At 48.1% G+C, this 23455-nt stretch overlaps 1 pseudogene; it reads left to right on the forward strand.

The window, feature by feature from the left end:
• LOC148534368 (hepatocyte growth factor receptor-like) overlaps positions 1–23455 on the forward strand; it is a 99775-nt pseudogene that overhangs the window by 69290 nt on the left and 7030 nt on the right.

Consider the following 23455-nt stretch of genomic DNA (forward strand, 5'->3'; position numbering starts at 1 on the left):
CTGTACGGTCCCTGCATGCACGGAGAAGGAGGTGTATTGTGCAGTCTTCAAGTTAAAAGACCGCACACTACACCTCCTCCTCCGTGCAGTGCAGGAGCCGTGCAGCCTATTGTCACAAAGCACAGCCCCTGACTGTCCACGGCCGCCGCTCTAGTTCTTGAGCGCCCAGTAACAGGTAAGTTGGAAGTTTAAGGGAGGGATGGGGTAGGGCTCATTGCATGAAGGCAGAGGCATCGGAACAATTTTATGTTGCCCCCCCAACATAAAATCATTCCAACACCCCTGGAACCCTGATATAAAATACAACTTTCAGTTCTTCATCACTTATACACCGATACAAAATTTCCTCCTGCACAACGGGCTACATTGATCTAGGAGCTGTGAATAAAATCTTTTTCGAATTAAAACATTACTAAAGTATTTGAGTACAAAACAGGACCTGTGATGGAACAGTCAAACTGTGGTTGACCTTGTGAAGGTTGTCAGGAGAAAGGACATTCATCCAATGGTACCTGGAAAAACAATGTCAATGTAGCACTACTTGTCCAATACTTCTATGGTGATCAACTAATAAGTTGTGGAAGTATACACCAAGGGACATGTTAGTGACACAGGCTGAAACATGACAGACCCTGGGACATAGCATATGATGTCCATTGCCTGTACTCTTCCCAGTTCAAAAACATCAACGGAAGTTGTCCTGACTGTGTGGCCAGTGTCTTAGGAAGCAAGGTCCTGGTAACAGTAAAGGACTACTTTATCAGAGTTTATTTAGGAAATATTGTAACATGATCACAATCCAATCTTCATTCCATATCAATCTGCCACTCATGCGAGACTCCTATCCAATCCGATACATTCATATATTTGAAAGTGGTGACTTTAGTTATTTTATAACGGTACAACAAGAGTCACTGGACTTCAAAGCCTTTCACACTAGAATTGTTAGAATTTGTTCACTTCAACTCCAGGACTCCAACTTGAGCTCCTATATGGAGATGCCCATTGAGTGTGTTTATACAGAGCATCAGAGAAGAGAAACCGAAAGATTGCCTAAGAAAAGAGGTGTTTTAAACCTCTAGGATGGGGGCAGGCATGTATGCAAATTACTTGTTGGAGTTAGCCTATGGTAATCAGGGGCGGGTTTGTAACAGGAACATTATATAAAGGGCCAGAAGTGTAGGCCAAAGCCTCTTTGTTCCAGATTCTGGTCAGTAACAGAGATTAGCAGTGTATAAGTCTGATTACATTGGTGATTGTTTTCTTTAGTTTTGCTTTATTTCTTATTGTATATCTCTATCCCTGCTGTATTCTCTCTCCCTATTCTGCTGTCATTTCTTTCTTCACAGTTTATTTTTCCTCTCTCTCTTTCCTGCACTGATTAAGGTTGCCCCTGTTACTGGCCCTGACCCTATTTAAGCATGCCCCCTCCCCACCACTGCGTACCCCCTCCTGCCCGCTATCTTCCCCCTGAAGCTGAGCAGAGCCGGCGCTGGGGAGCGGCCTCTGCCGCGGATGTGGCGGATGCTGCTCCTGGCGCCGCAGTGACCAGGACGCCAGGCACGCGCCAGCGTCGGGGAGCGGCCTCTGCCGCGGACGCGGCAGATTCCGTTCCCGGCGCGGCCGTTGCTAGGGACCGGCGCCGCGGGGCGGCCCCTGCCGCGTGTGCGGCGGGTGATGCTCCCGGCACCTTAACTGTGCGGGGGCGTAGTGCACGTCGGCGCCCGGCTCTAATGAGTCCGGGCCCGGTCGTGTCTCCCACTGTAGGAACGGGGAGTCGCGGGCGGGCCCGCGCGCGCTCCCCCACCTAACATAAGGGACACAGCCTTCGGTAAAAGGAGGAGGTCCCGGCGGGGGGATAGGCTCTCAGTTAGAGGACATGCAGGGTCCCCTGGGGGCCTCCCCGTCCCTCGCTCGCAGCAGGGCGCCCGCCATGTTAGTTAGGCGGGGGCGGGGCTTAGTCAGGGGGTCATCCGTTTTGCAGACAGCTTGCATCAAACTCATGCTCCCATGTCTGGGGGTGGGGATTCAGTGGCCTCTAGTTCTAGTATGCGGGTCCCAGCCCAGTTAGCCCCTGCAGTCTTAGGTATTGCTGCCCCCCCCCATTGCTGTGCAGCCAGACCCTTCAGCTATAGTGTCTGCATTGTCAACTCTGGCTGCTGTTTTTGCCCCTTTCTTAGCATCTCCGCCAGCAGGCTCTTTGCTTAATCAGACTGTCGCGCCTGCTAACGTTACTTCTGTTTGGGTACAAGGGGGGTCCGATGTAGATCAGTTGGTGCAAGCATTGAGAGCTTTTGCACCAAGTATGGTCCAGCAGAGTTTAGTGGCTACCGCACTCAGAATCTAGTTCTCTGACGTCTTCTTTCGCCTCCTCTGTATCTAATGCGGACAGCGCAGGCAGAGCGCGTAAGCGAGCAGCAAAATATGCAAAATTGGAGGCAAGGTGTCGCTCGAGGCGCAGGCATCGCACCCCTAAGCGCAAGCAAGTGGAAAACGGTGTGGAGGGTTCTGCGGGGGTACACTGCGACAACACCGCTGTGTTGTGAGGTTTAAGGGCGACTTGCCGCACTAAGATCTGCAAGGGAGATTATGTCGTTATTTTTGCTCTTACGGAAAAAACCAAGAAGGCATTTAAAGTAGGGGTGTGCACCGGCCACTTTTCGTGTTTTGTGTTTTGGTTTTGGATCTGGATCTTTCTTCGTGTTTTGGATCTGGATTGGTTTTGCCAAAACCACCCTTCCGTGTTTTGGGTTCTGGGTTTTGGATCTGTATTTTTTTTTAAAAAAGCATAAAAACAGCTAAAATCACAGAATTTGTTGGTTTCTCTGCTCCTATGCTATTATTAACCTCAATAACCTTAATTTCCACTCATTTCCAGTCTATTCTGAACACCTCACAATAGTGTTTTTATGTCCAAAAGGTTGCACCGAGGTAGCTGGATGACTATGCTAAGCGACACGAGTGGGCGGCACAAACACGTGACCCATCTAGGAGTGACACTGCAGTGGCAGACAGGATGGCAGTTAGAAAAACTAGGCCCCAAACTGTACATAATGCAAAGAAAAAAAAGAAGTGCAAGATGGAATTGTCCTTGGGCCCTCCCACCCACCCTTATGTTGTATAAACAGGACATGCACACTTTAACAAATCAATCATTTCAGCGCCAGGGTCTGCCACACAACTGTGGCTGAAATGATTGGTTCGTTTGGGCCCCCACAAAACAAGCTGGCAATTAATGTGTCCCTGCACAAACTGGCTCTACGGAGGCAAGATGTCATCCTCATCCTCCTCATCCACCGATTCCTCACCCTCTTCAGTGTGTACATCCTCATCCTCACAAAGTATTAACTCGTCCCCACTTGAATCCACCACCACAGGTCCCTCTGTACCTTCTGGAGGCTGGTCTCCCTGGAAGAGCTGATAATTCATTTTGATGAACATCATCTTCTCCACATTCTGTGGAAGCAACCTCCTACGCCTTTCGCTGACAAGGTTCCCGGCTACACTAAACACTTTTTCGGAGTACACACTGGAGGGGGGTCAACTCAGGTAAAATAGAGCCAGCTTGTACAGGGGCCTCCAAATTGCCTCTTTTTCCTGCCAGTACAGGTATGGACTGTCTGACATGCCTACTTGGATGCTGTCACCGATGTAATCCTCCACCATTCTGTCAATGGTGACAGTATCATATGCAGTGACAGTAGACATGTCAGAAATTGTTGCCAGGTCCTTCAGTCCGGACCAGATGTCCAAACTTGGTCCTGCCTGCCCTGCATCACCGCCAGCGGGTTGCTTAGGATACCTAAGTTTTTTCCTGGCAGCCCCAGTTGCGGGAGAAAATGAAGAAGGAGCCGTTGACGTGTCACGTTCCGCTTCAGCTGACAGTGTGTTCACCAGCAGGTCTTTGCACCTCTGCAGGCTTGTGTCGGCCGGAAAGAGAGACACCACATAGGCTTTAAACCTAGGATCAAGCACGGTGGCCAAAATGTAGTGGTCTGATTTCAACAGATTGACCACCCTGGAATCCTGGCAAAGCGAATGAAGGGCTTCATCCACAAGTCCCACATGCCGAGCAGAATCGCTCCGTCTTAGCTCCTCCTTCACTTTCTCCAGCTGCTTCTGCAAAAGCCTGATGAGGGGAATGACCTGACTCAAGCTGGCTGTGTCTGAACTGACTTCACGTGTGGCAAGTTCGAAGGGCTGGAGAACCTTGCACAACACGGAAATCATTCTCCACTGCGCTTGAGTCAGGTGCATACCCCCTCCTTTGCCTATGTCATAGGTGGATGTATAGGCTTGTATGGCCTTTTGCTGCTCCTCCATCCTCTGAAGCATATAGAGGGTTGAGTTCCACCGCGTCACAACCTCTTGCTTCAGGTGATGGCGGGGCAGGTTCAAGAGTGTTTGCTGGCGCTCCAGTCTTCGGCACGCAGTCGCTGAATGGCGAAAGTGGCCAGAAATTTTTCGGGCCACCCAAAGCGTCTCCTGCACGCCCCTGTCGCTTTTCAGAAAATTCTGCACCACCAAGTTTATTGTGTGAGCAAAACATGGGACGTGCTGGAATTTGCCCAGATGTAATGCCCGCACAATATTGGTGGCGTTGTCAGATATCACAAATCCCCAGGAGAGTCTAAGTGGGGTAAGCCACTGGGCGATGATTTCCCTCAGTTTCTCTAAGAGGTTGTCGGCGGTGTGCCTCTTACTGAAACCGGTGATACACAGCGTAGCCTGCCTTGTAACGAGCTGGCGTTTCTGAGATGCTGCTACTGGTGACGCTGCTGCTGTTGCTGCGTAAGGTGATACATCTACCCAGTGGGCTGTCACAGTCATATAGTCCTTAGTCTGCCCTGTTCCACTTGTCCACATGTCCGTGGTTAAGTGGACATTGTGTACAACGGTATTTTTCAGGACACTGAGGACACTTTTTCTGACGTTTCTGTACAGTCTCGGTATCGCCTGCCTAGTGAAGTGGAATCTAGACGGGATTTGGAACCGGGGACACACTACCTCCATCAATTGTCTAAATCCCACTGCACTAATGGCGGATACCGGACGCACGTCTAACACCAACATAGCAGTCAAGGCCTCAGTTATACGTTTTGCTTCAGGATGACTGCTGTCGTACTTCATCCTCCTCGCTAAGGACTGTTGGAGGGTCAATTGTTTAGTAAAAGTAGTGGTGTTCCTACTTCCTCTCTGGGATGATGAACGACTCCCAGCAGCAGCAACAGCAGCAGCGGCAGCAGTAGGCATAGCAATGCAGGATCCTCCAGAGAAATCCCGGATAGGAGAGTCAGTCATGCCAGTGACATGGCCTGCAGGACTACTTCCGATCCTGACTAAGGAGGAAATTGACGAGGAGGGAGTTGACGGTGTGGTTTGCAGGCGCTTGGATACAACAGGACAACGGGATTTAGGTGTCCCTGGACTGCTTACGGTCTTAGCCAAAGTTTCTGAACTTGACAGTAACTTTTTATGAACGCGCTGCAGGTGCCGTATAAGGGAGGATGTTCCTAGGTGGTTGACGTCCCTACCCCTACTTATTTCACCTTTACATATGGTACATATGGCAAGACAGTTGTTGTACGGATTTGGATAGAAATATTGCCAGACCAAAGAGGTGGAATGTTTGGTCTTCTGCCCAGGCATGACAGTGATGGGCTTTTTCATCCCACGGACAACAACTGTCTCCCCCGGAGCCTGATTTAAACAAACCACATCACCATCAGAATCCTCCTCGCCAACTTCCTCCTCAGCGCCAGCTACACCAGTATCCTCATCCTGTTGTACTTCAACAGTGACATCTTCAATTTGCATATCAGCAAGTGGACTGTGGGTGCTCCTTTCAGCACTTGCAGGGGGCGTGCAAATGGTGGAAAGAGCCACCTCTTCCCGTCCAGTGCTGGGAAGGTCAGGCATCGCAACCACCACCACACTTGGACTCTCCTTGGGGATTTGTGATATCTTCTTAGAAAGCACAGTTCTTCGCTGTGCTTTTGCCAGCTTAACTCTTTTGATTTTTTTAGTGGGAGGAGGGCTTCCATCGTCATGTGAAGCTGAACCACTAGTCATGAACATACTAGGGATCGACCTTAGCCGTTCCTTGCCACTCCGTGTCGTAAATGGCATATTGGCAAGTTTACGTTTCTCTTCAGCTGATTTAAATGTCTTTTTCAAGGTCATTTTCCTGAACTTTGCCATTTGGGATTGTATGTGCCCTCTACTATGACATTGGGCATCGGCCTTGGCAGACGACGTTGATGGCATGTTATCGTCTATGTCATGACTAGTGGCAGCAGCTTCAGCACTAGGAGGAAGTGGTTCTTGATCTTTCTCTATTTTATTTTTATCGGAGAAAGTTTGGTCCTCCATTTATGTTATATCGATTTGATATATACGTGCGGCTAAACACAGAAAATATTTTTTTTTTTGGTTTGGACTGGAGTGTACTTTCGGGGGTTACAGCACCCTTAACGGTCAAGCCAGCCGGCCCTTTACTTATGACACAGGCGCACGCTTGGCACTACTTTGTTGATGCACGTGCGGCTACTGCGCACACAATTCACAAACACAGAAAATAATTTTTTTTTGGTTTGGACTGGAGTGTACTTTGGGGGTTACAGCACCCTTTAACGGTCAAGCCATCCGGCCCTTTACTTATGACACAGGCGCACGCTTGGCACTACTTAGTTGATGTACGTGCGGCTACTGCGCACACAATTCACAAACACAGAAAATAATTTTTTTTTTGGTTTGGACTGGAGTGTATTTTCGGGGGTTACAGCACCCTTAACGGTCAAGCCAGCCGGCCCTTTACTTATGACACAGGCGCACGCTTGGCACTACTTTGTTGATGCACGTGCGGCTACTGCGCACACAATTCACAAACACAGAAAATAATTTTTTTTTTGGTTTGGACTGGAGTGTACTTTCGGGGGTTACAGCACCCTTAATGGTCAAGCCAGCCGGCCCTTTACTTATGACACAGGCGCACGCTTGGCACTACTTTGTTGATGCACGTGCGGCTACTGCGCACACAATTCACAAACACAGAAAATAATTTTTTTTGGTTTGGACTGGAGTGTACTTTGGGGGTTACAGCACCCTTTAACGGTCAAGCCAGCCGGCCCTTTACTTATGACACAGGCGCACGCTTGGCACTACTTTGTTGATGCACGTGCGGCTACTGCGCACACAATTCACAAACACAGAAAATAATTTTTTTTTGGTTTGGACTGGAGTGTACTTTCGGGGGTTACAGCACCCTTTAACGGTCAAGCCAGCCGGCCCTTTACTTATGACACAGGCGCACGCTTGGCACTACTTTGTTGATGCACGTGCGGCTACTGCGCACACAATTCACAAACACAGAAAATAATTTTTTTTTGGTTTGGACTGGAGTGTACTTTCGGGGGTTACAGCACCCTTTAACGGTCAAGCCAGCCGGCCCTTTACTTATGACACAGGCGCATGCTTGGCACTACTTTGTTGATGCACGTGCGGCTACTGCGTACACAATTCACAAACACAGAAAATAATTTTTTTTTTGGTTTGGACTGGAGTGTACTTTGGGGGTTACAGCACCCTTTAACGGTCAAGCCAGCCGGCCCTTTACTTATGACACAGGCGCACGCTTGGCACTACTTTGTTGATGCACGTGCGGCTACTGCGCACACAATTCACAAACACAGAAAATAATTTTTTTTTTGGTTTGGACTGGAGTGTACTTTCGGGGGTTACAGCACCCTTAACGGTCAAGCCAGCCGGCCCTTTACTTATGACACAGGCGCACGCTTGGCACTACTTTGTTGATGCACGTGCGGCTACTGCGCACACAATTCACAAACACAGAAAATAATTTTTTTTTTGGTTTGGACTGGAGTGTACTTTGGGGGTTACAGCACCCTTTAACGGTCAAGCCAGCCGGCCCTTTACTTATGACACAGGCGCACGCTTGGCACTACTTTGTTGATGCACGTGCGGCTACTGCGCACACAATTCACAAACACAGAAAATATATTATTTTTTTAGCACTTGGGGGGAGCACCCCTGATGGACAGAGCACCCCCTGGACAACACTACAGCACCCCTTTAGGACTGGGACACTGCACAGGACTTTGGAGTGGACACAGCCCCTATGGAGAACTGACTGCACAACACAGTCCAGCCAGCCCCTATGGACTTTGAAGTAGTGGACACAGCCCCTATTAACAACAGCAGCACAGCACAACACAGCCAGCCCCTATGGACTTTGAAGTAGTGGACAACAGCAGCACTACACTACACAGTCCTAACTCCCACCCTCCCTCTTCACTGTCCACAGCCGAGTGAGAAAATGGCGCCGACGCGGGTACCTTATATAGGATCCAAAACCCGCGAGACTCGGAAGGCGGGATGATGACGTTTTGCCTCAATTTCAGATCCGAGTCAGGCGGGAAAAGTCGAGCCTGATTCGGATCGGACTCGGATCGGGGGGGCTCGGGGGGGTTCGGATTTCAGAAATCCGAACCCGCTCACCCCTAATTTAAAGCGGCTAGGGCAAAAGGCGGTATAGGTTTGGAAGCTTTCAAATCTTACAATAATTGGTTGGCCGGCTTTTGCGCTTTTTCGGCTTGTTATTTGGAGACGCGTCCTCAGGAACACCTGAACGTCATGAGGTATTTGCATTTAGTTCATAGCATGCAGTTATCTTCTAGGGGCATGGCTTGGCGCGCTTATGACGAAGAATTTCGTCGCAAGCAAGATGGCAGGCAAGTGATGGATCTAGGGTGGAAGGACGTGGAGGTGTGGCTGGAAGTCACGCAGCCTTCGCGTCCTGCCCATGAAGGGCCTAGCGCAAGCAAAGCGACTAGTTCGGTGCGTCAAGGCCAACAGCAGGCGTCTGGCAAATGTTTCGCTTTTAATAATGCCACGTGTACGCAGAGACGAAAATGTAATTTTCGTCACCTCTGCTTGCGATGTAGTGGCAACCACCCAGCCTCCAAATATTTCAAGCTGGTTGCCCAGCAGCAGCCTGTACAGCCTGCAAAAGGAGCAGGTGCTAAGTAAAGCCCCATCCCCTGTCCGTGTTAAAGCAATGGCGAAATGGTTGCGTTTGCACCCGGATTTGCAGGATGCAGAATTTTTGTTAAACGGTTTCAGTTTTGGTTTTGGTTTACCTATTTACAGGGCTGTCGACACGGGTTCGCCTAAAAATTTGAAGTCTGCGTTTGAGTTGCCTCACATTGTTAGGGATAAGGTGGCTGTTGAGGTTGGCGTCGTCAGTAAATGATGTCATACCAGTCGAGGTTTCCTCGGTGGTGTACCAGTCGTTTGACGATGCTTTGGACGTCATTAGGTTTTATGGTCCAGGCGCACTGATGGCTAAGATAGATGTTTGAGTCAGCTTTTTGCCTACTTCCTTTACACCTAGAGTCATTCCTGTTTATGGGTTTTCGCTTGGACGGCGAATATTACATAGACAAGTGCTTGCCTATGGGATGTTTGGTGTCATGTGCATATTTTGAGCGATTTAGCACCTTCTTGCACTGGTGCGTGGAATTTTCTTGCGGCGGTCATGGGATAGCCCACTATCTCGATGACTTTCTTTGTGTCAGCCCTGCCGGTTCTGATAGATGTCGTTTTTTGTTGTTTTCTTTGCAAGCGCTGTATTTCAATTTGGAGTTCCCATTGCTGCGGACAAGACTGAGGGCCCTTCCTCTTGCTTGTAATTTCTAGGTATCGAGATCGACACCTCGGCAGGCGCTTGCCGCCTGCCTCTCGATAAGGTTGACAAGTTGCACAATGCCATAGCTGAGTGCGCGGGTTCCAGTAAAATTACCCTGCGGCAGGCGCAATCCCTCCTTGGCCTGTTAAACTTCGCCTGTAAGGTCATACCAATGAGCAGAGTTTTTTCGCGTAAGCTGGAAAGGGCCACGGCTGGGGTCACTACGCCGAGACATTTGCTATGTTTATCCTCCGAGATTAAGCGGACCTCTCTGTCTGGGTTTCGTTTCTTCAGGATTTTAATGGCGTTCGGTTGTGGATGTCTCCAGCCGCTGACAATTTGCGGCTCCAGCTGTTCACTGATGCGGCAGGAGCCACGGGGTTTGGCTGTTACCTTGATGGCTCCTGGTGCGTTGGCCGTAGGAATGGGTGGCGAAGGGTTTGACTAAGGACTTGCTCCTTCTCGAACTCTTCCCCATAATGGTTTTGTCAGGGCTCTGCCGGGGATCAGCGCGGCCTTACCTCCTCGCCGGCTTCCTTTGATCTCCCGGGCGGTCGGGCAGCTGGCGCGGCAGCTGAGGACGCTGAGCATTCTCCTCGTGCGTAGGGGACTGCGGGCGGTACGGTGTCTGAAATCGGGGTTCCCGGCATGGGCGCCGCCATGTCAGTCGGCCCATGTGACTGTACTTCCGGCCTGGGATAGGTGAGCATCAGCTGATCGCTGTGCACCTATCAAAGGGTTCTGTGGGGTATATAGCCTGCATCCACCTTTCTGCAAACTGCCTGAACAACGGTTGTCTCCTAGTCCCTAGTTGAGTTCCGGTCCAGGTTCCTGGAGTTCTATCTCCTCTACAGTGTGTTCCATCTCTGCCTGTGTGCCAAGACGTTACTGTGATCCCTGTGCAACAGTGAGTTACCATCTGCCTGTGTGCTAAACGTGTCTCTAGTGAACTTCCTGCAACAGTGTATTACCATCTGCCTGTGTGCTAAACGTGTCTCTAGTGAACCTTGTGCAACAGTGAATTACCATCTGCCTGTGTGCTAAACGTGTCTCTAGTGAACTTCTTGCAACAGTGTATTACTATATCTGCCTGTGTGCTAAACGTGTCACTAGTGAACTTTGGGCCTGATTCAGACCCACTCGCGAGCGGCTGTCCGCTCGCAAGTGGGTCGATGTTCTGCACTGAGCATGCGCACGACGGAGGGAGCTCCGTTGTGCGCATGCGCCAGACACGACGAGCGAAGGACTTTCCTTCGCTCGTTGTGTCTGATCAAAGGGGGCGTGCTGTCGATGTTGATTGACAGCACGCCCCCTTTGGTGGGCGTGCCGGGGGCGTGCCTCCCTGACGGGGGCATTCCTAAGGGAACGCCTACCGTCAGAAGCCGGCCCACTGACATCACTAGTGATGTCAGTGGGAGTGATTTTGGCTCTGATAGAGCCAAAATCACTCCGGGCCTTGCGGTTGAAAACCTCAACCGCAGGCTCCGGCTCGCAGTTTCGATGGTCCAGGAGGACGCTCAATAGTTATAGAGGACGGCCCTCATTCAGAGCGTGCGCTCTGCTCAGAGCGTATGGCTCTGAATGAGGGCCTTTGTGCTACAGTATTGCCAGACTTCTTTACGTTGTTTGTGGATCACTCCACAGTGCCTTAAATCTTATGCATCTCTTATTAGGGCCACGGTTATTTGTGTCTCCAATTCCCACTGAGCTCGGGTACCTGGTCAAAGGACCGCGACCTGCTCACAGGGTGCAGCTAAGCCCAAATCCCGATTGGAGGGGTCACTGGCGAACACCATCCTGTGGGTTAGACTCCGCACCATTGCCCAGGTCTCGTCAACACTCGAGAGCTGTGGATGAGGAGAACATATATCCAGGCCCCTTGCCTTCGTTTCCTCCCGCAACCCGGACCCAGAGTTTCCACTTCCCCAGCGCCATGCGTGACAGGTTCTTTTGAAATCTGGGGGGACCGTTTACGCAATCGCAGCATCATTATCAGGTGCGACAACCTGGGTGTGGTCCATGCGATCAATCGGCAACGCGCGGCTTCCCTGCTGGTTTTGCGCTTGCTAGCACAGTTGGTGCTCACATGTCTGCGATGTAACATCTTGTTTAAGGCAAGACACGTGCCTGGGGTGGAGAATGAGATAGCCGATGCGTTATCACGTTTTCAGTGGGCTAAATTCCGATCTTTGGTCCCTGGTGCTGACGCTGACGCGGTGCTTTGCCCCTCTTATGTTTGGCAGGTGATCGAGCCGGCATGGAGGGCTTAGCAGAACAGTCTCTAGCCCCTTCCACATTGCGAGCGTACCGTAAGGCATGAAATGAATGGGAAGATTATTCCCATAGCAGCAGGCAGGCAGGTAGGAGTCAGCATCGTTCGATGTTTTCTTTTATTTGGAGTCTCCGTTTGGCTAGCAGATCCAGGGCTTCTGTGACACGCTCTTTGGCAGGCATTGCATTTTATTGTAAGTTGAAGGGACAGCCTGACTTTATAAAAAGCTTTCTGATCATGAAGGCTTTAAAAGGTTGGGCACGGGTCTCCCGGCCAGTAGCTGACCGTAGGAAACCTGTGGATGATCATTTGCTGCCGGCAGCGTTGGGGGCAGTTCACGGAATTGCTCTTACCGAGTGCGAGGCAGTCCTGATCCAATTGGCGTTTTCATTGGCTTTTTACGGCGCCTTGCGGGTATTGGAGCTGGTTGCATCTTCCAAATGGGTTGATGCCACCATGCTCCTCTCGGATATCTGTCAGTGAAAGGTCTGTGCTGTGTAGGATTCGGCGGTCAAGGACCGACCAGGCTGGTAAGGGCAGGTGGATCTTGTTGAGTCCGTCTCAGGATAAACGGATCTGCCCTGTGGCATTAGCTACGCCATTCGCATTAGTACGGCCGGATGTCCCTGGTTCATGGCTCATGCATTTGGACAGGACTCCGCTTACCAAATACCAGTTTGGTTGGTATTTGAAGAGGTGTGTATCAGGATTTTGGTACACACTCGTGTCGGATCGGAGCCGCAACTTCGGCCGCAGCTGCGGGTTTCTCGGCATCGGAAATTAAGTCCCTTGGGCGTTGGAAATCTGATAGTTATAAAAGTTACATTCGACGTAGGCGTTAAGGTCCTTTGTTTAAAGTCATGTCACAGTTTGTTCTTGTGACGTTTATATTTTATGCTTGCCTGGTTTTTGTCTTGTCTCATGTACTGTCCTGTCTTGTCTTGTCTGTTACCCCTGTCTGTCCTACTCGGGATTAGCTACTCGCCATTGCTGGCAATGGGAGTCTTGAGGGATTTTACAAATTTTACCTGAACTGACGGATTCAATTCGGTTATTCTCCATCATTTAATTCATAGTCCATCCCTCAGCAGGTTTTTATTTTACCTCTTACTGAGTTCACCTGCTTTTTCCCAATTTCCCCCCCACCCATTCTTCCCCTTTGTGTCTTTTGTTTGTCTTAGCCACTTTAAATAGTAAAGTGGCAGATACTCACTTATGTTCTATCAGATCCCACTAATACACCATAAAATGTTATTGTTTTATACAAATACTAATTTTCTTTACTGCCTTCCCCCACCTTTAGGATGGCTCTCTGTCACGCAGGTCATTTGGGTTATAGGCCACTCAGATATTTTCTGGGTAGGAGGCAACGACTTAGGGCGGAGGTCCACTGTAGAATTACGAGTTGATATTGTCAACGATTTGGCGAGGGTGCTGTCGGCTTGGCCCTCGTGTTAATTTGGTCTTGCATCATACCTCGACAGGCCTGGCGTGGTGTTAGGAGTTTTCCTGCTATTGACGAAGCTAGGAAGTAACTTAACTTTGCAGTAGCCAAATTTGTGATGGCCATATTATGACCGTGTCATTTACCATAAGAACATTCAATTTCGTTTTAGTGATTTATATAGGGCTGACGAAGTCCATTTAACGGAGGAGGGTTTGTCATTGTTTTATTGGGGATCTTTTTGAGGAGTTGGCATTTTTGGGGTAGTCTTTGGTATGGTGGCGGTGCGGCGGTTCTATAAGCAGAACCTTGCTGTGGCGGGAAAGAACGGCAGGTCACCAGTCCGGGTGCAATTATGATTTAAGGGCGCTCCCTTCTGTTGACTGGTAGTTGGCTGTACCAACCTAACGGGGGGGCAGTATCACCACCTAAATGGGTGGGAAGTCAAGATAGAGGCTGAGCGTTACCTTTTGTTGTTGATATGATTTACGTGGTTATGTGTATGCACTCTGGGCAATCTACGCCTGCTATGCCTTTTGTTGTTTGTGTGCGGGCATAGCAGATTTGGCTGATTTCTGGCCGTCCTTTCTTTGCCACCATACAACCTTAAATAAATAATAAATAATAAATAATTATTGCTCCAATAAATCGCCATCAAGTTATCTGCCAAATCCACGTCTCAGTGTCTTTATTTTATGTTAGTATGACACATGACAACACCTCATCCGATAGAAGGTTTAAGAGATCAACTATGGATGAAAATGTCAATATTTTGAAAGCTACATATCTAAGTAAGGCTGGGGAGACAATAGCCAAAGAGATGTGCCTCAGTGAACAAGATGATATTGTGGTGAGAGGGGCTGTATCTCACCTGAATTGCCCACATTCTGGTGGAATCAGCTCCCTCCAAGGAAGGCTGGAGTGAAACCTGTGCGTTCTGCATAAGTGGTGGATGTGTGGAATTCCAGGTTTTCACATTAACACAGACCTAGCTGGAATAATCACTGGAGCACCAAAGGGTTTAAAACTCTCACACACCTGATGCTCGTTGTCCTGATGCTGAGGAGCAGCCAGGAACTAGGGACACATTGTTGCAGTGCCAGGGTCCAATGGTTATGCTGGGAGAGCATGTTCAAATTGTGGCTGCAAGCCACTGCTGACTGATTAGCACAATGAGTGCTGAGACTTATGTTTGTTTGTTTATTTTATGTTATGTGCCTGTATGTGTGCAGGCCCTACCTCATGTATGCTAAGGTGCAGTGTCTGCTACCATTAAAAAGCCACTGCTTTACCAAGTACCTGCCTGTCTGGAGTCCTCATTACAATATCCTGTATACGGTGTTTTCCCTGACAAACAGGTCTGCTGTGTGTGCAGTTTCTATAAAGATGATCAATAATGTTTTCAGCTGTGCCTGGAACACTTCTATGGAGGAGACAACCTACATGCTTGTGTTCACAAGACATATTTGAAGAATTTCTCCTGCTGTTCACCTTCAGTTGAATAGGTGCATGGAACATCAAGTTAAAGTTGCAATCCCACTACAGCACCTTGACTTGTTTATGGGACAGTTTTACAATGCGTTGCTGATGTCAATCACTGTCTTCATTCAAGGTAGTCTCACCATAACCAATCTAGGCACATCCGGGGGCCGCTTCCTGCAGTTGGTGAATTGTGAAGATTGATGATGATGCTGAATCTATTCATTCAGGCGTATCATATTACTATTCAGTCACATGTATGTCATAGCATTTTGTACAAAACAGGACCCCATTTTGTGTTATCTCTTCTCTTGCTTATCCCACACATTGTTACCTTTGGTATAAATGATAGACCATTAAAAGGTCGACAATGTCTACTCTAGATAGACACCAGATGTTAGACAGGCAATAGGTTGACAGGTACAAAAGGTCGACAGGGACAAAAGGTCCACACACTAAAGGTTGATATGGAAGAAGGTCAACAAGTTCACTTGGTCAACATGATCAAAAGGTCGACACCAAAATGGTCGACACACAAATGGTTAACCCTAACCCTCCCTCCTGGTGCCTAACTCTAACCGTCCCTTCTAGTGCTGAATCCTATCCCTCCTGTAAGTGCCTAACCCTCCCTCCTAGTGCTTAACCCTAACCATATAAGTATAAGTGTCTAACCCTAACCTTATAAGTATAAGGGGTCTATTTACTAAGCAGTGTTAGGAGACAGAGTGAAAAGTGATAAGGTAGCAGCCAATCAGCTCCCAACTGTCATCTCACAGGCTGTGTTTGAAAAATGACAGTTGGGAGCTGATTGGCTGGCACCTTATCACTTTCTTACCACTTTTCACTCTGTCTCCTAACACTGCTTAGTAAATAGACTCCTTAGTGTCTAACCCTAACCGTCGGGGTAAGTGTTTAACCCTGACCCTCCAGTATGTGCCTAACCCATTTTCACAGTGACCTTTTGACAATGTCGACCATTTCTACCTGTCGACTTTCTTCCATGTCGACCTTTACTTTTGTCCCTGTCGACCTATTGCCTGTCTAACATCTGGTGTCTATCAACCTTTTAACGGTCTATCTTTAGTCCGGATACCATAACCTTTGTAGTGTGCCCAAGATGGCTGCCATGACTGGTGTGCCTGTGGGTGGGATTAAAAATACTTGGAACTGATGGTTATGTAAGGGCTCTGCTTCTATCTAGTACGTTGCAACTTCCCCATTTTGTGTCATCTCTTCTAGGCGTTGCTTATTCCACCCAGGGTAACCTACAGTATGCAGTGTCCCTGAAATGGCTGCCTCGCCCGATACCTTTTGTGGGTGGGTTATGTAACCTGTGGAATGTATTACCCAAAATGGCTGCACTAACCCTGCATTAAGTTTTTTGTCCCCCGTTCACTATGTTCACTGTTTTTCATTTTTCTTTTCCTCTTGCTTTAATACTAAACCTCCGTACTCTGCTTTTGATGCTTGTACAGCGGCTTTGAGTCCTGCGGGAAAAAAATGATATATAAATAATATTATTAATATTATTGTGGTCCTGCTGAAGTTTGCCATTAATATTAAGTGGTTATTGTTGCTGTTTATGTGTTTGATGAAGTCAAGTAGTGAATCTTCAGTCCACTTCCAAAAGAAAAACACATTGTAGATGTATCTACACTACAGAACCAAATTCCCCCCAAAGCTGTGACTTGACCATATTGGGTCAAGTTCCCACCTGCTCATGAACAGTTTGGCATAACCGACCAGGTCTCCATTGCTGTGCCTGTCTTCTGTTCTTGAATCACACATAATTGTACTTGAGAATAAACTTAATCCCAGTGAGTATGAAGTCAAGTTGTGCAGTGTGGAGTAAGTCCTCTGTCCGTAGGACGTATGCTATAATGTCTAAGCCCTGTGTGTGGTCTATGACGTGTAGAACAGAAGGTGGTTGATCTACGGCTCGCTTGCCAAATGCTGCCCGCCACCTGAATACGGCCCCCATCTGGGATTTCGCCAGACAGGAATTCAACAGCTCTGTCCCATTTTTTGTGTTACTGGCAACGTCATTGTGAGTGGGTCACAGGCAGCACTCCGCTGCTCTACCTCCAGTCACGAGGCATAATATCAATTGAGGGCACTAATGTGTGACATATTATGCATCTCATCGCACTGAGCAAAAATTACATTAAAAATATTTAAAAATACATTTATTTCAAGTTGTTTTTATTAGTTTTAGTGTCAGACAACCCTGTCCAATGGACAGGAGCAAGTGCCATGGTAGCTTCATGTCGTGGCTACGTCCCTTACTGTGCAAAGCCAATATTTGTGTTATTGAGAGGCTAGATGACGCGATTCAATGCAAATCATGTAACCCAACCTTTGGGGCACCTACTTCAGTTAGGAAATAGACAGTAGCTGGAGACTGACTAACTCTATTGGGAGGCCAGGAGATGCCCCCTAAATATGTGACTCTCTCGGTCATTCTGGGAGAGTTGGCAAGTATGCTGTAATTACTTAAGAAACCAATTCTACTGTACTGTATGTGGTGGCAGATGCTATACCTAGAAGGTACCCAGCCTTTAGTAAGAATTGTAGAAAATGTCCAGAAGAGTCCTGAATTTTGTGGGCTTTCCCACTCGTGATGTCCTTCGGGAACGCCTCCGTTTGGCCAGCCACTCCCCCGACCCGCCTACCAAACGGGGCAAGCTGTCGTTCAACATCAACAGCCGCCCCTTTTGGATGCGAGCGCTGGAGCGAGTGATTTCTCACTCGCTCCGGGGCTCACGCACGCGCAGTGTGCACGCCGCATGTGCGCACTGCCCGAGCCATCGACCCGCTTGCGAGCGGGTCTGAATCAGGCCCTCTATCCACTAATGCTGTGGGCTTGCAGGAATATTTTACATATCCAGCAGTATAGAGAACGAAATATATTCAGTTCCCGGAAACCTTTCCCAGTGATACACATTGTAAGATTCTACTGTAGTTCAATTTACTTATTTAACAATTTTATGATAGTTTTGCCTTTAAAGTTTCAAGTATTTTACTATAGTTGTGTAGAAGTGGCAGCGTAGAGTTCCCTTGTCCTGCACAGTGCATCAGACAGATTGCAATGAAAACAGCCAGCAAAGTCATTTTCACACACATGAGATAAAATACATTATTACTCCAAAGGACCTTGTTAAGCATTAACTTTTGCTAAATACAGTACCTCCTACAATGTTCACATCACAAATCCACCTTCATGATCCAACACAAACAGAAACTCTGAAAATAAACCTCTGTGGGGACAAGGTCATATTTGTAACACTTTTATCTTATGTGTCCTTTAGAAATATCCACTTTGCTTGGCCCAAAGTACTTTATCCTATATTCTCTCTCAGGATAACACATGAATCACAGCAATGCAGCTGCTTCTTTCAAAATAAATGAGTTTCTGATTCATCCACAAAAGGGCTCGTATAGAGATTGCCACTTTTGCTCACTGAATAAACATAGGAAAATTAATTTAGCAAAAATAAGCATACTTAGGGGTATATGCTGAGTGCCCTGCATTGCCCTAACTGTACACAATATAATATTGTTCTGAAGTGTCATATACACAATGCCGGTCGGACTGGGGCATGAAAGGCCCTCCAGGGAAATGCAGTTGCAGGTGCCCGTGAAGGTGAATGACTGTGTAGTCATGACTGGGTAATCTACAACCCGCGTGCCAAATGCAGCCCGCTACCTGAAGAAATATGGCCTGCATCTGGGATTTCTCCAGACAGGAAGTCAGCAGCTCTGTCCCAGTATTTGCATTATTGATTACGTCATTGTGAGTGGGTCACAGGTGGTCTCTGCTGCTCGACCTCCAGTTATGAGGCATAATATCACTTGGGGGCACTACTGTGTGGCATCTCATCGCAGTAAGCAAAATTTCATTCAAAATAATTAAAACATTTATATCAAGATATTTGTATTAGTTTTAGTGTTGGACAACGCTGTCTGATGGACAGGGGCATAGGGCCATGATCGCGTTACATGGTGGCTGCGTTCCTTACTGTGCAAAGCCAAAATTTGTAGCATTTTACAGCAGAGCATAGGGCCATGTGTCATTGAGATGCTAGATGATGCTATTTAATCCAAATTATGTTATCCAACCTCCAGGCCGCCCACTTCAGTCGGTAAGTGGACAGTAGCAGGAGAATGGCCAGCTCTATTGGGAGGCCAGGAGAGGCCCTCTCAATTTCTGACACCCACTGGGTGGGTGTGGGCATCCCACAAAGAATACGGCATAATATTATGCAGTCTTACTTAATGCAGGCACTGCAGTGTGTTAAGATGAACTGGTGTCTGTGTACTCAAGACCCATTGCACCACACAATACACAAAAAAACGAAGATAAACACAGAGCCCAAACACTAATTTAACTTATGTTTGTCTAGTTAGACTGGTGGAAACATATTACCACCATGATGCTAGTAAGAAGCTATGAAAATAAATAAATAAATAAATAAATAAATAAAAAACCAGAGCTTTATGTGAAAGAACCTTTAATCATAATTTCTGAATCTAAAGAAAAACATTTTTCAAACAATATTGTCAGTGCGGCATCATCACGTTTTTTGTTAAGAGGCATGGGTTTGATCTGTGTGGAGTTTGTTCCTTTATATAAATAAGTACATAAATCTAAATAAACCATTCTAATATTATCTAGTTACAGTATCTTAAGTTACAACTGGTATAGAGCAGATTATTACTACAAGGTTATGTTGAGCTGTAACTAGGCATTTTGCTGCCCTCATTTACCACTGATACTAAACCTCACCAACCACACTTACCCCTCATCAAATTCATTACCCACTTTCTGATATACCTCTCACACATAAATCAGTGTAGTATATGTATGTTACCTCTTATCCACAACTACTTACAGACACAATCTCTCAACAACTGAAATAGCCTTCACAAACTATCACCCCCTGACACTATACCTCCCTCACCACACTTACCCTCACCCAATACACCACCAACCAGTGGCGGCTCCAGAGGCGGCGCTGCAGCGCAGTCTAAATCTCAGATAAGGGAGCCACACCAACTGCCACCCCAAACGCTGGCACACATCGCTGGTTGGGACTCACTGGCAGTTGGTGTAGCTCTCCTATTTAAATTTTGGGCTACGCTGTAGCCCCACCTCAGGAGCCGCCACTGACACCATCCCACTGAAATACCTTTCACATCTATTAGTGCAGTATGTAAAATCTCTTATCCACTACTACATAGAGAAACCATCCCTCACCCACTGAAATAACCTTCAGACATTACCACCCCTGGAACTATACCTCTCCCACTGAAATCCCTTTCACATATTGCTGCTCCCTGGCTGCACATACCCACTAATATCACACATGCAAAAAAATAAATGTTGGTGTATGGTGATAGCAGTTAATACACCAACATCATCCGGCAAGGTGGCCAAAAACCCAACACTTCAAAACAAGCAAACATATATTTTTTTTTTAAATGTTGGTATTCTAAATATATCCGGTGATTTGATTAAGACCCCGAGTGCCCTCTATTTTGTACCTTCAGACATAACAAGTTTTTTGCGGGTCAAAATTACACAAGATGCAAAACAAATGTGATCTGCATGGCTTTATTTAGTGTCACGAACCACAGCTGTTTTTTTCTATCTCCCCTCCGTTCCTATTTCCCGCCCCCCCATTTCTCCCTTCCGTATCCCAGTTCCTCCCTCTTATTCCATGTTTCTCCCATGGTCTCTCTTACAGTCTCAGTATCTCCCTCTTTCCCTCTGTTTCCCCATCTCCCTCCCCAGGGGCAGAACTATGGGAGACAATGGAGGCGCCTGCCGCCGGGCTCCAGCACTGAAGGAACACCTCCTCCATTTCCCAAAATATATTCACCCCACTTAGGGCTGTAACTACGTACCCGGAGTGTACCATCACAGCCGCCCAATACATGGAACCTCTTCCCGGCACCTGAGAAGCCACCATACACTAGTGGAGAGCTCCGTGTCAGACCATCAGCTGCCGCCTCCGTCTATCTATAACCTGTCTCTACTCATTTATGAAGCTGCTCCTCAGCAACTTCTTTTGTCAGTGTGACACGTCCAGCGCCCCCCTCTTTGTCCCACTCCTCCCTGGCAGCAGCCCTAGCCGTGGACCCATGCAGCAGTCCTAGCACCCCCCCACACCCACAACTCCACGTCCCACTTCTCCCTGGCAGCAGCCCTAGCCGTGGACCCATTGCTGCAGTCATGGCACCACCCACAACTCCCCATCCCACTCCCCTATATTCTGTGTGCAACTGCGGGTGTATCTGCATGCAAAATGCTACATTACAGTGTCAGCAGGTGTGACAAGGGGGCACCAAATTATAACTTGCCTCCGGGCATCTGGGATGAATTTATGCCACTGTCTCTCCCTAATCTATGTCTCCCCCTCTTGCCTTCATAAGTCTGTAATTCGGCAAGTCGCTCACCGTTGTGTATGATGTTTCCAGGCTTTGGCCTCTCTTTTCCTCTCCCTACTCATCTCTCACCACCTACTCCCCATCTCTTTGTACCCCTGTCTTATCCCCCTTCCTTCTCTCATTTCTCGCATCAGGCAAACCTGAATAAATGCCCCTGTCATAGGAGATATTCCAATAGGCAATTTCTATAGGGGATGATTAGAAGAGCTGCATACTGTGCATACTGTAACAACTAACAGGATGCCACAACCACAGCCGCGACACGTCATCTTTAATGATTTATGGCGGCAAAAGAAGAAAATAATTGTAGGTTTATGCAGCTGTATTGCCCAGATTATGGTCATACATTAAGATAAACAGCCCCTCAGACTATTATCAGTATATTAACTGTATATTATTAGTATATTAGTGTGTAGAAGGGGCATAGTAAAATGGGACTCTGGGCCTGATTCAGAGCCAGATGCTATTTGCGGACGGTCGTTCCAAAAAAGGGGCTGGCTATTTAAATTGAGCGCTCGCTCTTTGCGGTTTGTTGACGCCTCTATGTCTGAGCGAGCAAACGAAAAATGCGCTCGCTATTTTGTGAAGACGCCCCTTTGCCGTTCGCAACACACGTCATCTCCGGTATTTATTAGATTAATCGGGTACATCGAAAGGCATCTGAACTGCTCGCAGTGGATGTGGTAGGTTTTTCTTACCGCTATCACTGCGAGCAGTTCAGGCTAAAAGACAACCAAGTGACGTGGTCAATGACGCTCCTTTACTAATTATGCACACCCATTAAACGCCCTTTTGACCGTTTGGCACGCCTGCGTTTGGATTTCCACTCCCCCCTTTTCAAGCACCTTCCCCTGTTACCACCCACAAACGGTACATTCTGTCAAATTAGCAGCCCCTCGCTGTTTTGCGAGCGCACGATTTCCGACCGCAATGATTGGTTTGCGCATGCGCATTACGACCCATACGCATACGCAGTTTTGCGAACATCGCTCAGAGCGAACGAGCGGCCGCTTACGAGCGGCTCTGAATCAGGCCCTCTGTTCCAGGTTATCCATAGATGAGAAGCATACCTGAGATATGGATATTGTACATTGCAGGTAACACTAATGGCAGTGTAGGGGCTGTAGGCATAGAGGGGTCAGTGACTGAGACACTGAGGGGATTTGGTACACATTAAAGATTGGGATGAGAAGCAGGCAATGTGCTGTGTGTCACTGAGCAGATACAGTACAAGGTGTGGCTGTTAAGTAATGAGGCTGTACTTAAACCATACTGTGTGGAACACTGAACTTAGACTATCCCAAAACAGTAGTTTTGCAAATTTCACTCCATCACACAGATAGTTTGCAGTCAGACAGCATTTGTAGAAGTTGTTTTTCCTGTCCGTCGTAAAAATGCTTAGTAGAGCAACTTGTTAACTTAAAATTTTTAGTTCAATTTAACAAAACACCCACCGAATATTTCTGTATGCTAACTGAGGCTTAAGGGCAGCGTATGGCCATCCATGGCCAGGGGGTAGAATCAGTACAGGACTGCCAGGACTGGAGTCCCGGGTACGCCCCTGTCTCCTACCCAGGGCAGGTGTCCAGGGCCACAGTGGCGTAACTACTGCCCCCGCGGTGGCTTGGAGGCGCTGGGCAGCTTGGGGGCGACGGGGGCAGTAGTAGTAACTACGGAGGGTGCAGCACCGGCGGATCCAGGGGGGGGTGATAAGGGCGATCGCACCCCCGTACACAGAGACAAGATTCCTAAAAACTCCGCCAACTTAATGACACGACTAGTGTCAGCCGGCCGGGCTTAGCTGCTGGTTCTGCTTCCTGTCAACAGTGCAGCGGCAGCCGCGGCGCAGCACCAGCGCATGGGTCTGTCACTGACACAGTCACAACTTGTGTCCGGGATGGCAGGACCATGGGCGGTGCGGAGGGGGTGGGCAGCGCAGAGGGGGTGGGTGGACGAACCGGCTGAGGTAATAACCTCTTCCGCGGTTGGCAACCCCTGTCCTCCTAAGTTCCTCCCCTCTCATCTCATATCCTCTGGCTGCGCTGTACCTTAAATGACATGGCAGCCAGGCAGTGGGCTGAGCCTACCTGGCTAAGCGGTTCCT

This window comes from Taudactylus pleione, unplaced genomic scaffold (assembly GCF_031769625.1).
Source record: "Taudactylus pleione unplaced genomic scaffold, aTauple2 ptg000066l, whole genome shotgun sequence".
Classification (NCBI taxonomy): Eukaryota; Metazoa; Chordata; class Amphibia; order Anura; family Myobatrachidae; genus Taudactylus; species Taudactylus pleione.